Source organism: Leptidea sinapis, chromosome 33 (genome assembly GCF_905404315.1).
Source record: "Leptidea sinapis chromosome 33, ilLepSina1.1, whole genome shotgun sequence".
Classification (NCBI taxonomy): Eukaryota; Metazoa; Arthropoda; class Insecta; order Lepidoptera; family Pieridae; genus Leptidea; species Leptidea sinapis.
The window spans coordinates 6,968,098-6,986,611 of record NC_066297.1 but is presented as its reverse complement, the minus strand read 5'-3'; the positions used below and the strand labels follow the sequence as shown (position 1 = coordinate 6,986,611).

General features: G+C 34.1%; 1 long non-coding RNA gene across 6 annotated transcripts; it reads left to right on the top strand.

Annotated features, from left to right (window-relative positions):
- On the top strand, nucleotides 1–13,202 carry LOC126974749 (uncharacterized). 6 transcript variants are annotated; one of them, XR_007731570.1, is made up of 3 exons: nucleotides 1–575; nucleotides 12,397–12,664; nucleotides 12,748–13,202. It is a non-coding gene; the product is annotated as an uncharacterized LOC126974749 (long non-coding RNA). The 6 variants fall into 6 exon arrangements; XR_007731569.1 differs by lacking the exon at nucleotides 12,397–12,664 and adding an exon at nucleotides 6,760–7,027; XR_007731567.1 differs by lacking the exon at nucleotides 12,397–12,664 and adding an exon at nucleotides 1,125–1,392.
- The last annotated feature ends 5,312 nt before the right edge of the window (nucleotides 13,203–18,514 follow it).

The following is an 18,514-nucleotide window of genomic DNA, read 5'->3' as shown; positions in this document are numbered from 1 at the left end:
TTGATATAAATTTACAAGTGCTTTATTAATAGTAGCGGCTAAATTAATCAGATCAACTCCCGATACATAGACGACTAAGTCATCTGCATACTGTAGGTTTACTATATTTGGCCCCAAAATAAGGTTCAATCGTCTTATGTACATAATAAAAATTAAAGGAGACAATATTCCCCCCTGACAAACACCTAGAGAAGAGAGTCGTGGTCCATACAAATGTTTATTAAATTTTACATATACTTTTCTGTCAGTCAAAAAGGATTGCATCCAATTTATTATTTTACCTGGTATCCCTAACATTGATAACTCGTCACAAAGCACGGCAATATTTACACTATTGAAGGCACCTGAGATGTCAAAAAATACAGACAAAAGATACTGATTACTTGCTAAACATTGATGCGCATCAAGCTGTAACTGCGCTATACTCTCCCTAGAAGACCGACCTTTGCGAAAACCAAACTGATTATTAGGCAAAAGACAATTTTGTTCTATAAAGAACTCGAGACGTTGTTTTAGAAGCTGCTCAAATATCTTCCCAACACAAGACGTGAGAGCTATAGGTCTATAAGAGTCAGGTAACATTTTATTTTTGTCTGGCTTTAAAACTGGGATTAAACAGTCTGTTTTCCATTCTGCAGGAATAGTATTCTCCTTCCATAGGCGATTAAGATTATTTAAAAAGATGTTGAGACTGTGGCAATTAAGTTTTTTGAGTAAAATATATGGAATGGTATCAAGACCGAAAGATGTATCTCTTCTAGTAAATAAAGCGGATTTTAGTTCTTGTAAAGAAAAAGGCTCTATCAAATATTTATTACTATCATTAACAACATTTACATAGTTAGTTAACTCATTTGATACAAAGTCAGAAGTATACTTTTGTAGAAAATCTGGAATCCAACTATCATTCAACACACTGTCAGGAATGTAAGTTTTGTTAAATTTGCGCATGTATTTCCAAATTGAAGACAAAGGAGTACAACGATTAAATGAATTGCACAAGCCTATCCAGCTATTTCTTCTTTCACTTTTTAAGATAAGTTTTTTTAAAGCCCGCAATCTCTTAAACTCCACATAATTTTCATCAGTGGAGTTGTTTTTAAAATTAATGTAACCATTTTTAGCATTTAAAACTGCTTCTGTACACCTCTGATTCCACCAAGGCGACCAAGGATATTTAAAAGATTTTTGTGAACAAGAACTAGTAGCATTATTACTATTAGAACTTTTGGAAAACAGACAGCTAGGGATTGACTGCTTGGCAGCAGAAAGTAAAATATTACAAAAGGAATTAAAAGCATCTATTGAAGATAAAGTGTCAAATTTAACATCATCCAAATAAGAAACAACTAAGTTACTATACATATTCCAATTCACCTGCTTATAATTAGGGTGAGTGGGCAAATGTAGATTATTACATAATGTGTTTTGCAAACTAATACTATCACTACTTACTGCCATTTTTATTATTACAGGGAGATGATAACTACTGCCCAGAGGACTGTCAATAACTGACCAGTCACATAAAAGAGCCAAAGATGGAGTTACCAAAGTCAAGTCAAGAGCATTAGGACGCCAAGATGGAGATCCTATTGTGGTAGCTTGACCATTATTCAGAATAACAAGACCATTCTCATCTATAACCTCTAAAACATCTTTACCTCGAGGCAATGTATCAACACATCCCCACAACATGTGATGAGCATTGAAATCACCTGCAAATATCATTGGCTCTGGAATGGACTTAATTAAACTGTTTAAATTGTTTTTATTAAATGGAGGATTTGAATTGGAAGGACTGTAAAAACTCACAATACTCAGTTCTTTGTTATTAATTTTAATTTTAATGCAAACATTTTGTAGAGCACTATCATAATATGTATTTATGTTAGAAAATGTGATATTATTATGAATAAAAATTGCTACACCATTGTGTTTATTACCACAATCATTCCTTATTGTGTTATAGCCTTTTATTAAAAAATACTGATGTGGTTTTAACCAAGTTTCCGAAATTATAGCAATATGGATATGATTTTCATATAAGAACCTTGTAAAAATAAGCCTATTACTAATAATACTTTGAGCGTTCCACTGCACTATATTCAATGTATCCATAATAACAATTAACTAGGTGTCTTTTTTCTAAAAGTGTTATTCAGAATTTCCTTAATACTATTTGAATTTATAGTTAACTTATCTTTATTTGTACAAATTTGTAAAACTGCTTCAACCAAGAGGTTCATAAATTTGTCAGATTTTATAAGATTGCTCAGGTGTGTGTCAATATACTTTGAGTTTAATTGAGGGAAAGCAGATTCATTGAAGAGATCTGAGTATCTAACACTACGGGACTTCACTTTGTTTTCTTCAATTTTTTGTTTTTTCAGAGGACAGGTAGATGAGATAGCTATGTGATCTCCACCACAGTTGGCACATTTTGTTAAAGTTTTTGGACACATTTTAAAATTGTGATTGTCAGAACATATGGAACAAACTTCATTGTTTCTACAAAATTTAGCAATATGGCCAAATTTCATACAGCGTAGACACTGTTTAATAGGGGGTACATATACATTAACCTCATGCCTCCAGTGATCAAGTGTTACATACTCAGGTAACAACGTTGATGCAAATGTGACTGCAACAGTTTGCGTTGGAACAAAGGAGACAACACCCTGTGGGTCCTTTACTCGCCGCATGAACCTTCTCACAGCAATAACTTTTTTACTCGATGCAATTAATTGATGAATTTTTTTGTTGGAGTAATCAGTGGGAACAGAAGTAAGAACTCCAGTGACCTCCGTTTCAGAAGCCGGAATTGAGGCAACCATCTCCAACTAGCTAAGTAACTTTTCATTTTTTTAAAAATACATTCGCATTGTTAGGCAGGTCAAAGGTAACACCAACTTTAAAAGCATTAACGGACCTCAGGTGCAACACACCCGATACGCAATGCCTCCTGATTCCATTTGACAGACCCAACCTGTCCTTGTCTGATATTTTGACTTCACCCTGCTTGCGATTGAGAAATACAATAAATTCCTTCTTATTTGAATTTTCGTCGTATAACCTATAATAATTTGTCGCTCTATAAGGGGTATACTTCTCTTTATCCTTTCTTCTTACAATGAGACGTTCAGTCACCTCCGCGTCAGATACCGAGGATTCGGATAGGGGAAGTTCGTCTGCTGGTTCTGCGTCGCTCTGGCCGTTCTTCGGCCTTTTACCTGTGCGCTTCCCCATCGCCATGGGGAAGCGCACTTAACAATTTATATATACAAAAATCGAATATTTATAAACCAGGATAAACAATTTACAAGTATGAAAAATATATGCACTATGAACAATAATTTAAACAATTTTTTTTTGTATAAGCGCGCCTTCCTTCGTTCACTCGTTCCCGCCAAAAAAAACCGTTGACGCAACTTCATAATTTTTTTTTTTTTTAATATATTAATTCGTTCTTTCGAACAGGCTATAGCCAGGGGCCTTACTGCCTTGTCGTTAGTATTTTCATTTCTTTGGTATTTATTATTTTCACTATTTTGTTTTACAAAAAGTCCAATCCAGTTTTCTCATTTCATCTTACATTATTTCCATTTTCCTTTTCCAATTATGTATATTCGATAGCGAATATTTATAGTAGTTTCTTTCATCAAATCCAATCCAGTCTTAAAGTCATCAGTTATTTTACCATTTCCGTTAATGTATAATTCTCTAAAGAATATTTTCCATATTTTCCTTTTAGTAAGTCCAAATCCAGTAATATAGTCCCTAATAATTTTCCCCTTTTCTTAAAGTCAAATCCAGTGTAATTTGCATAACTTTTTAGAATAATACCTACCTATTTACATTATCTGTTCAGTTCGCGAATTGCGCTATGCTATTACTAGTTGTATATGTACGAGTTATAACGTATTTACATAATTATAAACAAATTTACAACGTATGTATCTACAAATTACAATGTATTTACAGTACTACATACAAATTTATACAAGGACATATAAGTTGATGTGTCCTTTAATAGATCTATTACTGAGAGCGGGATTATATTGGGTGCACCATATATTTCCAGTAGCTCATCCATCAGCACAAGGCGCTGTATGCCAAAGGACGAACAATCAAAAAAGATGTGATCCAGAGACTGATCTTGTTGCTTATTACAATGGTCACAAAAAGGAGAGGAGACAATTTTTTTGCGATGAAGATGAAAATTCAATCGATAGTGACCAATACGCATTCGTGTTATTGTAGTATAGAACTTTCTGTGAGCGTTATTTTTAAACTTACAAAACCAGGGTGTGCTATTAACGGGATTATCTAACAAAGTATACGAATGAGCCTTATTTTCAACTTCTGTACAATTGTACCAATATCTTCCCCAAAGAAGAGTCATACGCTGTTTTAGATTACTTATTATATCTGTATATGGTATGTTAATGTCTAGATCTTTGCAATCAGGATATAGGGATAGATCGGATATATTAATGATAGTTCTAGCTAGAAAATCAGCGCTTTCGTTTCCTGCTACTCCTATATGGGACGGGACCCAAACGAAATCCACTTTAATATCGATTAAACATAGTTCGAACCACAATTCCTTTATAGCAAAAATGATGTAATTGATGTTAGCACTCATTTTGTTATTTGACAAACTTTTTAACACACTCATACTATCACTAACTATTACCCACTTCTTATTAAGTTGATTTTGTTTCTTAATATGCTTTAAAGCAAAAAGAATAGCGACGGCTTCAGCAGTAAAAATACTGGCATATCTATTAATCTTAAAGCCAATACCCTTCCTAATTTCAGGAAGGTAGATTGCAAAAGAAACATTATTATTGTTTTTTGCGCCATCCGTATAAACAAATTTACAATTAGACCATTCTGACAATAATACATGAACCTCCTCTTTTGAAGTTAAATTTGGATCTATTACAACATTAATTGCAGAATATTTACATCGAAAAGAACCTGCATGGCAGGGAAGTATATCATTATTCCGATGAATATTTAAATCTTGTAGAAATTTAAAAAATGAAGAAAAATCCTGCAAGATAAACAACTGTCTCTGAAATGAAGACGATTGATAAGCAATAAGATTCTTAAGAAGATTGTTCGTCGGCAAGCTATAGAGCTTTAAAATAAATCTTTCTTTAAGATAACTAAATCTAATACACAAAGGAGGAAGGTTGGCCTCGATTTGCATAGCAGCTATTGGGCTAGTTTTAAGTGCACCCAATATTGTACGCATACATTTATTTTGTATTTTATCCAGACTATTAACAATTTTGCTGTCTGCGGCGAAACAATGAAAGCCATATTCAAAATGACTACGAATAAGCGATTTATACAAAATTAACAATATTTTAGGGTCCGCTCCCCACGACGTTGCACACAAAGATTTTAATACATTATAAGCTTTATTCGCTTTAATTATAACACTATCTGTATATTTTTATCAAGACAGTTTTGGAGTAAATGTTACACCTAGAAATTTTATGTCACATGAAATAGGCAGTGGAATGCCATTGTATAAAATGGGAGGCAATATGATGCGTTTACGACCAATCACAAAGACTTTTGATTTGGTTGGATTTACATTTAAATTAAGATAAGAAAAGTATTGATATAAATTTACAAGTGCTTTATTAATAGTAGCGGCTAAATTAATCAGATCAACTCCCGATACATAGACGACTAAGTCATCTGCATACTGTAGGTTTACTATATTTGGCCCCAAAATAAGGTTCAATCGTCTTATGTACATAATAAAAATTAAAGGAGACAATATTCCCCCCTGACAAACACCTAGAGAAGAGAGTCGTGGTCCATACAAATGTTTATTAAATTTTACATATACTTTTCTGTCAGTCAAAAAGGATTGCATCCAATTTATTATTTTACCTGGTATCCCTAACATTGATAACTCGTCACAAAGCACGGCAATATTTACACTATTGAAGGCACCTGAGATGTCAAAAAATACAGACAAAAGATACTGATTACTTGCTAAACATTGATGCGCATCAAGCTGTAACTGCGCTATACTCTCCCTAGAAGACCGACCTTTGCGAAAACCAAACTGATTATTAGGCAAAAGACAATTTTGTTCTATAAAGAACTCGAGACGTTGTTTTAGAAGCTGCTCAAATATCTTCCCAACACAAGACGTGAGAGCTATAGGTCTATAAGAGTCAGGTAACATTTTATTTTTGTCTGGCTTTAAAACTGGGATTAAACAGTCTGTTTTCCATTCTGCAGGAATAGTATTCTCCTTCCATAGGCGATTAAGATTATTTAAAAAGATGTTGAGACTGTGGCAATTAAGTTTTTTGAGTAAAATATATGGAATGGTATCAAGACCGAAAGATGTATCTCTTCTAGTAAATAAAGCGGATTTTAGTTCTTGTAAAGAAAAAGGCTCTATCAAATATTTATTACTATCATTAACAACATTTACATAGTTAGTTAACTCATTTGATACAAAGTCAGAAGTATACTTTTGTAGAAAATCTGGAATCCAACTATCATTCAACACACTGTCAGGAATGTAAGTTTTGTTAAATTTGCGCATGTATTTCCAAATTGAAGACAAAGGAGTACAACGATTAAATGAATTGCACAAGCCTATCCAGCTATTTCTTCTTTCACTTTTTAAGATAAGTTTTTTTAAAGCCCGCAATCTCTTAAACTCCACATAATTTTCATCAGTGGAGTTGTTTTTAAAATTAATGTAACCATTTTTAGCATTTAAAACTGCTTCTGTACACCTCTGATTCCACCAAGGCGACCAAGGATATTTAAAAGATTTTTGTGAACAAGAACTAGTAGCATTATTACTATTAGAACTTTTGGAAAACAGACAGCTAGGGATTGACTGCTTGGCAGCAGAAAGTAAAATATTACAAAAGGAATTAAAAGCATCTATTGAAGATAAAGTGTCAAATTTAACATCATCCAAATAAGAAACAACTAAGTTACTATACATATTCCAATTCACCTGCTTATAATTAGGGTGAGTGGGCAAATGTAGATTATTACATAATGTGTTTTGCAAACTAATACTATCACTACTTACTGCCATTTTTATTATTACAGGGAGATGATAACTACTGCCCAGAGGACTGTCAATAACTGACCAGTCACATAAAAGAGCCAAAGATGGAGTTACCAAAGTCAAGTCAAGAGCATTAGGACGCCAAGATGGAGATCCTATTGTGGTAGCTTGACCATTATTCAGAATAACAAGACCATTCTCATCTATAACCTCTAAAACATCTTTACCTCGAGGCAATGTATCAACACATCCCCACAACATGTGATGAGCATTGAAATCACCTGCAAATATCATTGGCTCTGGAATGGACTTAATTAAACTGTTTAAATTGTTTTTATTAAATGGAGGATTTGAATTGGAAGGACTGTAAAAACTCACAATACTCAGTTCTTTGTTATTAATTTTAATTTTAATGCAAACATTTTGTAGAGCACTATCATAATATGTATTTATGTTAGAAAATGTGATATTATTATGAATAAAAATTGCTACACCATTGTGTTTATTACCACAATCATTCCTTATTGTGTTATAGCCTTTTATTAAAAAATACTGATGTGGTTTTAACCAAGTTTCCGAAATTATAGCAATATGGATATGATTTTCATATAAGAACCTTGTAAAAATAAGCCTATTACTAATAATACTTTGAGCGTTCCACTGCACTATATTCAATGTATCCATAATAACAATTAACTAGGTGTCTTTTTTCTAAAAGTGTTATTCAGAATTTCCTTAATACTATTTGAATTTATAGTTAACTTATCTTTATTTGTACAAATTTGTAAAACTGCTTCAACCAAGAGGTTCATAAATTTGTCAGATTTTATAAGATTGCTCAGGTGTGTGTCAATATACTTTGAGTTTAATTGAGGGAAAGCAGATTCATTGAAGAGATCTGAGTATCTAACACTACGGGACTTCACTTTGTTTTCTTCAATTTTTTGTTTTTTCAGAGGACAGGTAGATGAGATAGCTATGTGATCTCCACCACAGTTGGCACATTTTGTTAAAGTTTTTGGACACATTTTAAAATTGTGATTGTCAGAACATATGGAACAAACTTCATTGTTTCTACAAAATTTAGCAATATGGCCAAATTTCATACAGCGTAGACACTGTTTAATAGGGGGTACATATACATTAACCTCATGCCTCCAGTGATCAAGTGTTACATACTCAGGTAACAACGTTGATGCAAATGTGACTGCAACAGTTTGCGTTGGAACAAAGGAGACAACACCCTGTGGGTCCTTTACTCGCCGCATGAACCTTCTCACAGCAATAACTTTTTTACTCGATGCAATTAATTGATGAATTTTTTTGTTGGAGTAATCAGTGGGAACAGAAGTAAGAACTCCAGTGACCTCCGTTTCAGAAGCCGGAATTGAGGCAACCATCTCCAACTAGCTAAGTAACTTTTCATTTTTTTAAAAATACATTCGCATTGTTAGGCAGGTCAAAGGTAACACCAACTTTAAAAGCATTAACGGACCTCAGGTGCAACACACCCGATACGCAATGCCTCCTGATTCCATTTGACAGACCCAACCTGTCCTTGTCTGATATTTTGACTTCACCCTGCTTGCGATTGAGAAATACAATAAATTCCTTCTTATTTGAATTTTCGTCGTATAACCTATAATAATTTGTCGATCTATAAGGGGTATACTTCTCTTTATCCTTTCTTCTTACAATGAGACGTTCAGTCACCTCCGCGTCAGATACCGAGGATTCGGATAGGGGAAGTTCGTCTGCTGGTTCTGCGTCGCTCTGGCCGTTCTTCGGCCTTTTACCTGTACGCTTCCCCATGGCGATGGGGAAGCGCACTTAACAATTTATATATACAAAAATCGAATATTTATAAACCAGGATAAACAATTTACAAGTATGAAAAATATATGCACTATGAACAATAATTTAAACAATTTTTTTTTGTATAAGCGCGCCTTCCTTCGTTCACTCGTTCCCGCCAAAAAAAACCGTTGACGCAACTTCATAATTTTTTTTTTTTTTTTAATATATTAATTCGTTCTTTCGAACAGGCTATAGCCAGGGGCCTTACTGCCTTGTCGTTAGTATTTTCATTTCTTTGGTATTTATTATTTTCACTATTTTGTTTTACAAAAAGTCCAATCCAGTTTTCTCATTTCATCTTACATTATTTCCATTTTCCTTTTCCAATTATGTATATTCGATAGCGAATATTTATAGTAGTTTCTTTCATCAAATCCAATCCAGTCTTAAAGTCATCAGTTATTTTACCATTTCCGTTAATGTATAATTCTCTAAAGAATATTTTCCATATTTTCCTTTTAGTAAGTCCAAATCCAGTAATATAGTCCCTAATAATTTTCCCCTTTTCTTAAAGTCAAATCCAGTGTAATTTGCATAACTTTTTAGAATAATACCTACCTATTTACATTATCTGTTCAGTTCGCGAATTGCGCTATGCTATTACTAGTTGTATATGTACGAGTTATAACGTATTTACATAATTATAAACAAATTTACAACGTATGTATCTACAAATTACAATGTATTTACAGTACTACATACAAATTTATACAAGGACATATAAGTTGATGTGTCCTTTAATAGATCTATTACTGAGAGCGGGATTATATTGGGTGCACCATATATTTCCAGTAGCTCATCCATCAGCACAAGGCGCTGTATGCCAAAGGACGAACAATCAAAAAAGATGTGATCCAGAGACTGATCTTGTTGCTTATTACAATGGTCACAAAAAGGAGAGGAGACAATTTTTTTGCGATGAAGATGAAAATTCAATCGATAGTGACCAATACGCATTCGTGTTATTGTAGTATAGAACTTTCTGTGAGCGTTATTTTTAAACTTACAAAACCAGGGTGTGCTATTAACGGGATTATCTAACAAAGTATACAAATGAGCCTTATTTTCAACTTCTGTACAATTGTACCAATATCTTCCCCAAAGAAGAGTCATACGCTGTTTTAGATTACTTATTATATCTGTAAATGGTATGTTAATGTCTAGATCTTTGCAATCAGGATATAGGGATAGATCGGATATATTAATGATAGTTCTAGCTAGAAAATCAGCGCTTTCGTTTCCTGCTACTCCTATATGGGACGGGACCCAAACGAAATCCACTTTAATATCGATTAAACATAGTTCGAACCACAATTCCTTTATAGCAAAAATGATGTAATTGATGTTAGCACTCATTTTGTTATTTGACAAACTTTTTAACACACTCATACTATCACTAACTATTACCCACTTCTTATTAAGTTGATTTTGTTTCTTAATATGCTTTAAAGCAAAAAGAATAGCGACGGCTTCAGCAGTAAAAATACTGGCATATCTATTAATCTTAAAGCCAATACCCTTCCTAATTTCAGGAAGGTAGATTGCAAAAGAAACATTATTATTGTTTTTTGCGCCATCCGTATAAACAAATTTACAATTAGACCATTCTGACAATAATACATGAACCTCCTCTTTTGAAGTTAAATTTGGATCTATTACAACATTAATTGCAGAATATTTACATCGAAAAGAACCTGCATGGCAGGGAAGTATATCATTATTCCGATGAATATTTAAATCTTGTAGAAATTTAAAAAATGAAGAAAAATCCTGCAAGATAAACAACTGTCTCTGAAATGAAGACGATTGATAAGCAATAAGATTCTTAAGAAGATTGTTCGTCGGCAAGCTATAGAGCTTTAAAATAAATCTTTCTTTAAGATAACTAAATCTAATACACAAAGGAGGAAGGTTGGCCTCGATTTGCATAGCAGCTATTGGGCTAGTTTTAAGTGCACCCAATATTGTACGCATACATTTATTTTGTATTTTATCCAGACTATTAACAATTTTGCTGTCTGCGGCGAAACAATGAAAGCCATATTCAAAATGACTACGAATAAGCGATTTATACAAAATTAACAATATTTTAGGGTCCGCTCCCCACGACGTTGCACACAAAGATTTTAATACATTATAAGCTTTATTCGCTTTAATTATAACACTATCTGTATATTTTTATCAAGACAGTTTTGGAGTAAATGTTACACCTAGAAATTTTATGTCACATGAAATAGGCAGTGGAATGCCATTGTATAAAATGGGAGGCAATATGATGCGTTTACGACCAATCACAAAGACTTTTGATTTGGTTGGATTTACATTTAAATTAAGATAAGAAAAGTATTGATATAAATTTACAAGTGCTTTATTAATAGTAGCGGCTAAATTAATCAGATCAACTCCCGATACATAGACGACTAAGTCATCTGCATACTGTAGGTTTACTATATTTGGCCCCAAAATAAGGTTCAATCGTCTTATGTACATAATAAAAATTAAAGGAGACAATATTCCCCCCTGACAAACACCTAGAGAAGAGAGTCGTGGTCCATACAAATGTTTATTAAATTTTACATATACTTTTCTGTCAGTCAAAAAGGATTGCATCCAATTTATTATTTTACCTGGTATCCCTAACATTGATAACTCGTCACAAAGCACGGCAATATTTACACTATTGAAGGCACCTGAGATGTCAAAAAATACAGACAAAAGATACTGATTACTTGCTAAACATTGATGCGCATCAAGCTGTAACTGCGCTATACTCTCCCTAGAAGACCGACCTTTGCGAAAACCAAACTGATTATTAGGCAAAAGACAATTTTGTTCTATAAAGAACTCGAGACGTTGTTTTAGAAGCTGCTCAAATATCTTCCCAACACAAGACGTGAGAGCTATAGGTCTATAAGAGTCAGGTAACATTTTATTTTTGTCTGGCTTTAAAACTGGGATTAAACAGTCTGTTTTCCATTCTGCAGGAATAGTATTCTCCTTCCATAGGCGATTAAGATTATTTAAAAAGATGTTGAGACTGTGGCAATTAAGTTTTTTGAGTAAAATATATGGAATGGTATCAAGACCGAAAGATGTATCTCTTCTAGTAAATAAAGCGGATTTTAGTTCTTGTAAAGAAAAAGGCTCTATCAAATATTTATTACTATCATTAACAACATTTACATAGTTAGTTAACTCATTTGATACAAAGTCAGAAGTATACTTTTGTAGAAAATCTGGAATCCAACTATCATTCAACACACTGTCAGGAATGTAAGTTTTGTTAAATTTGCGCATGTATTTCCAAATTGAAGACAAAGGAGTACAACGATTAAATGAATTGCACAAGCCTATCCAGCTATTTCTTCTTTCACTTTTTAAGATAAGTTTTTTTAAAGCCCGCAATCTCTTAAACTCCACATAATTTTCATCAGTGGAGTTGTTTTTAAAATTAATGTAACCATTTTTAGCATTTAAAACTGCTTCTGTACACCTCTGATTCCACCAAGGCGACCAAGGATATTTAAAAGATTTTTGTGAACAAGAACTAGTAGCATTATTACTATTAGAACTTTTGGAAAACAGACAGCTAGGGATTGACTGCTTGGCAGCAGAAAGTAAAATATTACAAAAGGAATTAAAAGCATCTATTGAAGATAAAGTGTCAAATTTAACATCATCCAAATAAGAAACAACTAAGTTACTATACATATTCCAATTCACCTGCTTATAATTAGGGTGAGTGGGCAAATGTAGATTATTACATAATGTGTTTTGCAAACTAATACTATCACTACTTACTGCCATTTTTATTATTACAGGGAGATGATAACTACTGCCCAGAGGACTGTCAATAACTGACCAGTTACATAAAAGAGCCAAAGATGGAGTTACCAAAGTCAAGTCAAGAGCATTAGGACGCCAAGATGGAGATCCTATTGTGGTAGCTTGACCATTATTCAGAATAACAAGACCATTCTCATCTATAACCTCTAAAACATCTTTACCTCGAGGCAATGTATCAACACATCCCCACAACATGTGATGAGCATTGAAATCACCTGCAAATATCATTGGCTCTGGAATGGACTTAATTAAACTGTTTAAATTGTTTTTATTAAATGGAGGATTTGAATTGGAAGGACTGTAAAAACTCACAATACTCAGTTCTATGTTATTAATTTTAATTTTAATGCAAACATTTTGTAGAGCACTATCATAATATGTATTTATGTTAGAAAATGTGATATTATTATGAATAAAAATTGCTACACCATTGTGTTTATTACCACAATCATTCCTTATTGTGTTATAGCCTTTTATTAAAAAATACTGATGTGGTTTTAACCAAGTTTCCGAAATTATAGCAATATGGATATGATTTTCATATAAAAACCTTGTAAAAATAAGCCTATTACTAATAATACTTTGAGCGTTCCACTGCACTATATTCAATGTATCCATAATAACAATTAACTAGGTGTCTTTTTTCTAAAAGTGTTATTCAGAATTTCCTTAATACTATTTGAATTTATAGTTAACTTATCTTTATTTGTACAAATTTGTAAAACTGCTTCAACCAAGAGGTTCATAAATTTGTCAGATTTTATAAGATTGCTCAGGTGTGTGTCAATATACTTTGAGTTTAATTGAGGGAAAGCAGATTCATTGAAGAGATCTGAGTATCTAACACTACGGGACTTCACTTTGTTTTCTTCAATTTTTTGTTTTTTCAGAGGACAGGTAGATGAGATAGCTATGTGATCTCCACCACAGTTGGCACATTTTGTTAAAGTTTTTGGACACATTTTAAAATTGTGATTGTCAGAACATATGGAACAAACTTCATTGTTTCTACAAAATTTAGCAATATGGCCAAATTTCATACAGCGTAGACACTGTTTAATAGGGGGTACATATACATTAACCTCATGCCTCCAGTGATCAAGTGTTACATACTCAGGTAACAACGTTGATGCAAATGTGACTGCAACAGTTTGCGTTGGAACAAAGGAGACAACACCCTGTGGGTCCTTTACTCGCCGCATGAACCTTCTCACAGCAATAACTTTTTTACTCGATGCAATTAATTGATGAATTTTTTTGTTGGAGTAATCAGTGGGAACAGAAGTAAGAACTCCAGTGACCTCCGTTTCAGAAGCCGGAATTGAGGCAACCATCTCCAACTCGCTAAGTAACTTTTCATTTTTTAAAAATACATTCGCATTGTTAGGCAGGTCAAAGGTAACACCAACTTTAAAAGCATTAACGGACCTCAGGTGCAACACACCCGATACGCAATGCCTCCTGATTCCATTTGACAGACCCAACCTGTCCTTGTCTGATATTTTGACTTCACCCTGCTTGCGATTGAGAAATACAATAAATTCCTTCTTATTTGAATTTTCGTCGTATAACCTATAATAATTTGTCGCTCTATAAGGGGTATACTTCTCTTTATCCTTTCTTCTTACAATGAGACGTTCAGTCACCTCCGCGTCAGATACCGAGGATTCGGATAGGGGAAGTTCGTCTGCTGGTTCTGCGTCGCTCTGGCCGTTCTTCGGCCTTTTACCTGTACGCTTCCCCATGGCGATGGGGAAGCGCACTTAACAATTTATATATACAAAAATCGAATATTTATAAACCAGGATAAACAATTTACAAGTATGAAAAATATATGCACTATGAACAATAATTTAAACAATTTTTTTTTGTATAAGCGCGCCTTCCTTCGTTCACTCGTTCCCGCCCTGACGCAACTTCAGAATTCGTTCAATTAGTGTCATTTATAATGTAACAATATTTTTTTTTTGGGATTTTATGACCTGGTAAGTAAGACCTATAAGTCAAGTCTTTTTTTATTATCTAAATAATATGTATCCTTTTCATTTCACAGTTCACTTATCACTTCATTTTATTTTATATTGTTTGAATTATATTCTTAATATATTTATATAATGGTTTATGACTTCTTTTGTCTCTTAATAACTGATCAAGTGGAGACGGGCGGGATGAAGAATCACATAAAATTTTGGAGTCACTGATTTCACTAGCCAGCACAAGTCTGTCGATGAGAAATGTTTGGCAGTCGAAAATAAGGTGGCCCATAATTCCTTCATTTGAATTGCGACGTGGGCAAATTTTATTCTCAACTGTACTATAATGTGACAACGAAATATGGAGACCACAGAATACAAAACAAAGCTTGTAGAATACATTGAGACACAATGACGTTCTATACCTAACTTTTCTGTCGAGTGTCAACTGTGTGTCAATCACCCAGTCAATTGTGCTACAAAAAAGTGCTAAAAACGACGCAAAAAAAAGATGGGATGGATGGATATGACTAATCAAGAATAAGCTTATTTTATTTATAATATTAGATGGGTTGGCAAAATGCGTAAAAAATTAGTAAACTAGGATTTTTTCATAAATTATTGTACAATTATTAACAAATTCTGCTTGTCAGAATGACACAGAAGAAAGGGCGAGGACGTTTTATACTTGGAAAATTGGAATGATAATGGGAAACAATAAAAGTAACTCCAACTAATATTTTTATTGAACTCTGTGTCCTAGCCCTGGATCAAAATATTGATTGAAAAGGATTAAAAATGATGAAATTTGAATACTTTCAATTCTTTTTCATATATATATAGATATAAAGTTTACATGGGGTGACTGATTCCCAATACTTTTCAATCAATATTTTTAATCAGGGAGAGTACGACATTCATAATACTTAACAATTATTTAGATTATTATATATATATTTGATTATTACACATATTAAAAAACTGAAAACAACATTTTAGAAGTGTTTCATTCAATAGTCTATACACTACACGGTCAGCTGCTGCGAACTATAGGAGCCGCCCGACCATCACGCGACATGCAACACACAGACGAAAAAGTAAGAGACGATATAATAAGAGTTTCACTTTAAAAAGAAATATGGACATGTCTCCTTAAAGAGTTTCACCAAGTACACTTAATATTTAAATTTTCACTTAAGTTACACTTAGTAGCAAACAACCTTCTTCTCTTCTTCTTTTTCTTCGCTCGCCTCTCCGACTAGCGAAGGTTGGCGGTCAGCTTTGTAGTTTTAATTTATTGTCCTTCGCGAGGCGAAATAGTTCTGCCGCACTCGCGATGTCAGTTCACTCTCGGATGTTGCGCAGCCAAGACTTTTTTCTGCGACCCTCTTCTTCAGGCAACTTTTCCCATCATGATGAGTTGCAGGAGTTCGTACCTCTCGTGCCTAAGCACGTGTTCCAAATATGCGACTTTCCTCATCTTGATGGCTTGCATTACTTCGCGTTTTTGATTGACGCAGCGCAAAACTTCCACATTTGTGACCTTATGGGTGAAACTAATACGTCTATATGCCAACATTTCAAAAACGTTTTCTGAGGTCTTCTTTAATAGTCCACGCCTCACATCCGTATAGAAGTATGGGCCAGATGTAACAGTGCAGGAAATCTTAAGACCACGGTGCACAGTGCTTTTTTCATTTTACTAAAGGTGCTTCGAGTCACTTCTGGTACACACTAATTCTGGTCTTGTTTTCTTGGTCTTCCAGCTATCATTAAACCACGTACCTAGGTATTTGTGTATGCGCACTCGTTCTAGTTTTTGGCCTGCTACTGTAATGTCAAAGTCGTCAATTGGTTTCTTAGATGTGACCATGAGTTTCGACTTTGAGGTGTTCATTCTAAGACCAGCACTTTCGCTGCACTCATTTACTCGGGCGACAATTAGTCTCTGAAAATCATTAGCAGATGATGCTATGAGGACTGTATCATAGGCATATCTAATATCATTTATATTCTGGCCATTTATTTTGACTCCACAGTCTAATTTGTAATACTGCAATTAGGTGGTCTTGCAAAACTCTATCGAAAGCTTTATCGTAATCGATGAAGTAAAGAAAAACATCCCGCTGCATATCTAAGCATTTTTGCACCAAAATCTATGCTGCAGAGCCTCTCTTTTATGCGTTCGTGAATGATATTTAGAAATTGTTTTGATACTTGACTCACAAGGCTAATTATTCGAAATTGTCCACACTTTTTCGTACTGGCTTTCTCAGGGAGCGTAATGAAAGATGACGTTAACCAGTCTTTAGGTAAGTGGCCAGAGTCATAAGCGGCGTTCAAAAAATTTACGAGGACATCAATATTTTCGTCCTTATTCATTTTAAGTACCTCTATGTGAACATCATCTGGGCCCGCTGATTTTCCAGTTTTAGCTTTTCTTAAAGCCAAGGCTTTTTTCGATCTCAATGTACTTGGTTTCATCAGAGATTTTGAAGAGTCTCCTTTCCTCCATAAGCTTATTTATTTTCTCGTTCATCCAACTCTATTTAGGAGCCCAGTCTCTTTTTAATAAGAATTTGTTTATGTCTAATAATTTATTTTTTTGTGTGCTCCATGTCTCTTCTAGTGTGTGTGTCCCAGATTTCGTATCAACTGCCCTTCCGTTTGTGTCATTCGACACATTCGTTTTGGTGTTAAGGTCTGTATGTTTCCTGAAATCTATTTTTGTGTTTTGTGCAGGTTTCTTAACTCTTTTTAGCGTACATGATATTGTGGCGATAACCGGATTGTGGGCAGATCTAATGCCAGCTCCAGGACATGTTTTAGTGGTTCTTATACCTAAAAGATACCTATCTTCTACTCCACTGATTTCACTGTCCAAATCGGTTTCTTAATTCAAATTACGCAGCTTAAACTGAAAAATTGTTTACATTGCTGCCTATTGACCGATAATATTTAAAAAAAGCGAGCGCGGGGTATTGCCGGTTCAGCACTCGTCTTGCTTAAAAAAATAGAGATATTCTGGTATAACTATGTACAGCTGTTAACTGCACACTTCATAGCAAATCTTATAACTGCTAGATGCAGAATAGTCATGTCCAACAGACATGGCCAACTGAGGCTTAGATTATTAGCTTTAGAGGTTATTTTTACGCACTATATGACTAATCATATGAAGCTAACTTCAGGATGATAAAAAGTTGAAAGTGCTTGGCTTATCCCTATAACATGAAAAATTGTCTCTTATGAGTTGTCGAGGGAGTCCATATCGAAGGAACACGTCGTTCGCAAGCATATAGGCAGATTCCACACTGGCAGCGTTCTCTAATGGAAATCATTGCACCCAGCATGAACAAACACCCTCTACTACTAGCATCCACCTATTCTTCCTTGGTCTGTACAAGTGGGCTGGAAACACTGAGTCTGCAGATACTACTTCAAACTGCCTTGACACAGCAGGGGTTTGTTGCAGTGATGGTTAACGATTGTCAACTTTATAACTTTGATAAGGCATTAAATCTTTTATATACCATTATTTATATTTGTTGTTCCTTCCTTATACCATTGGAGTTTTTCCTCAAATAGCATCAGACTTAGGTGATTTTGTCTAAACAAGGTATAACCTTATTTTAACAGGGGCTGTTTCCAAATAATGTCTCATTTATATGTCCTATGATTTTGTCAGCAGAACTATCGATATGTATGCCAGAGTCATGACACTCTGTTGTTTTATCACCGCTCATCTGTCACTGCTGGTCTTGTAAAT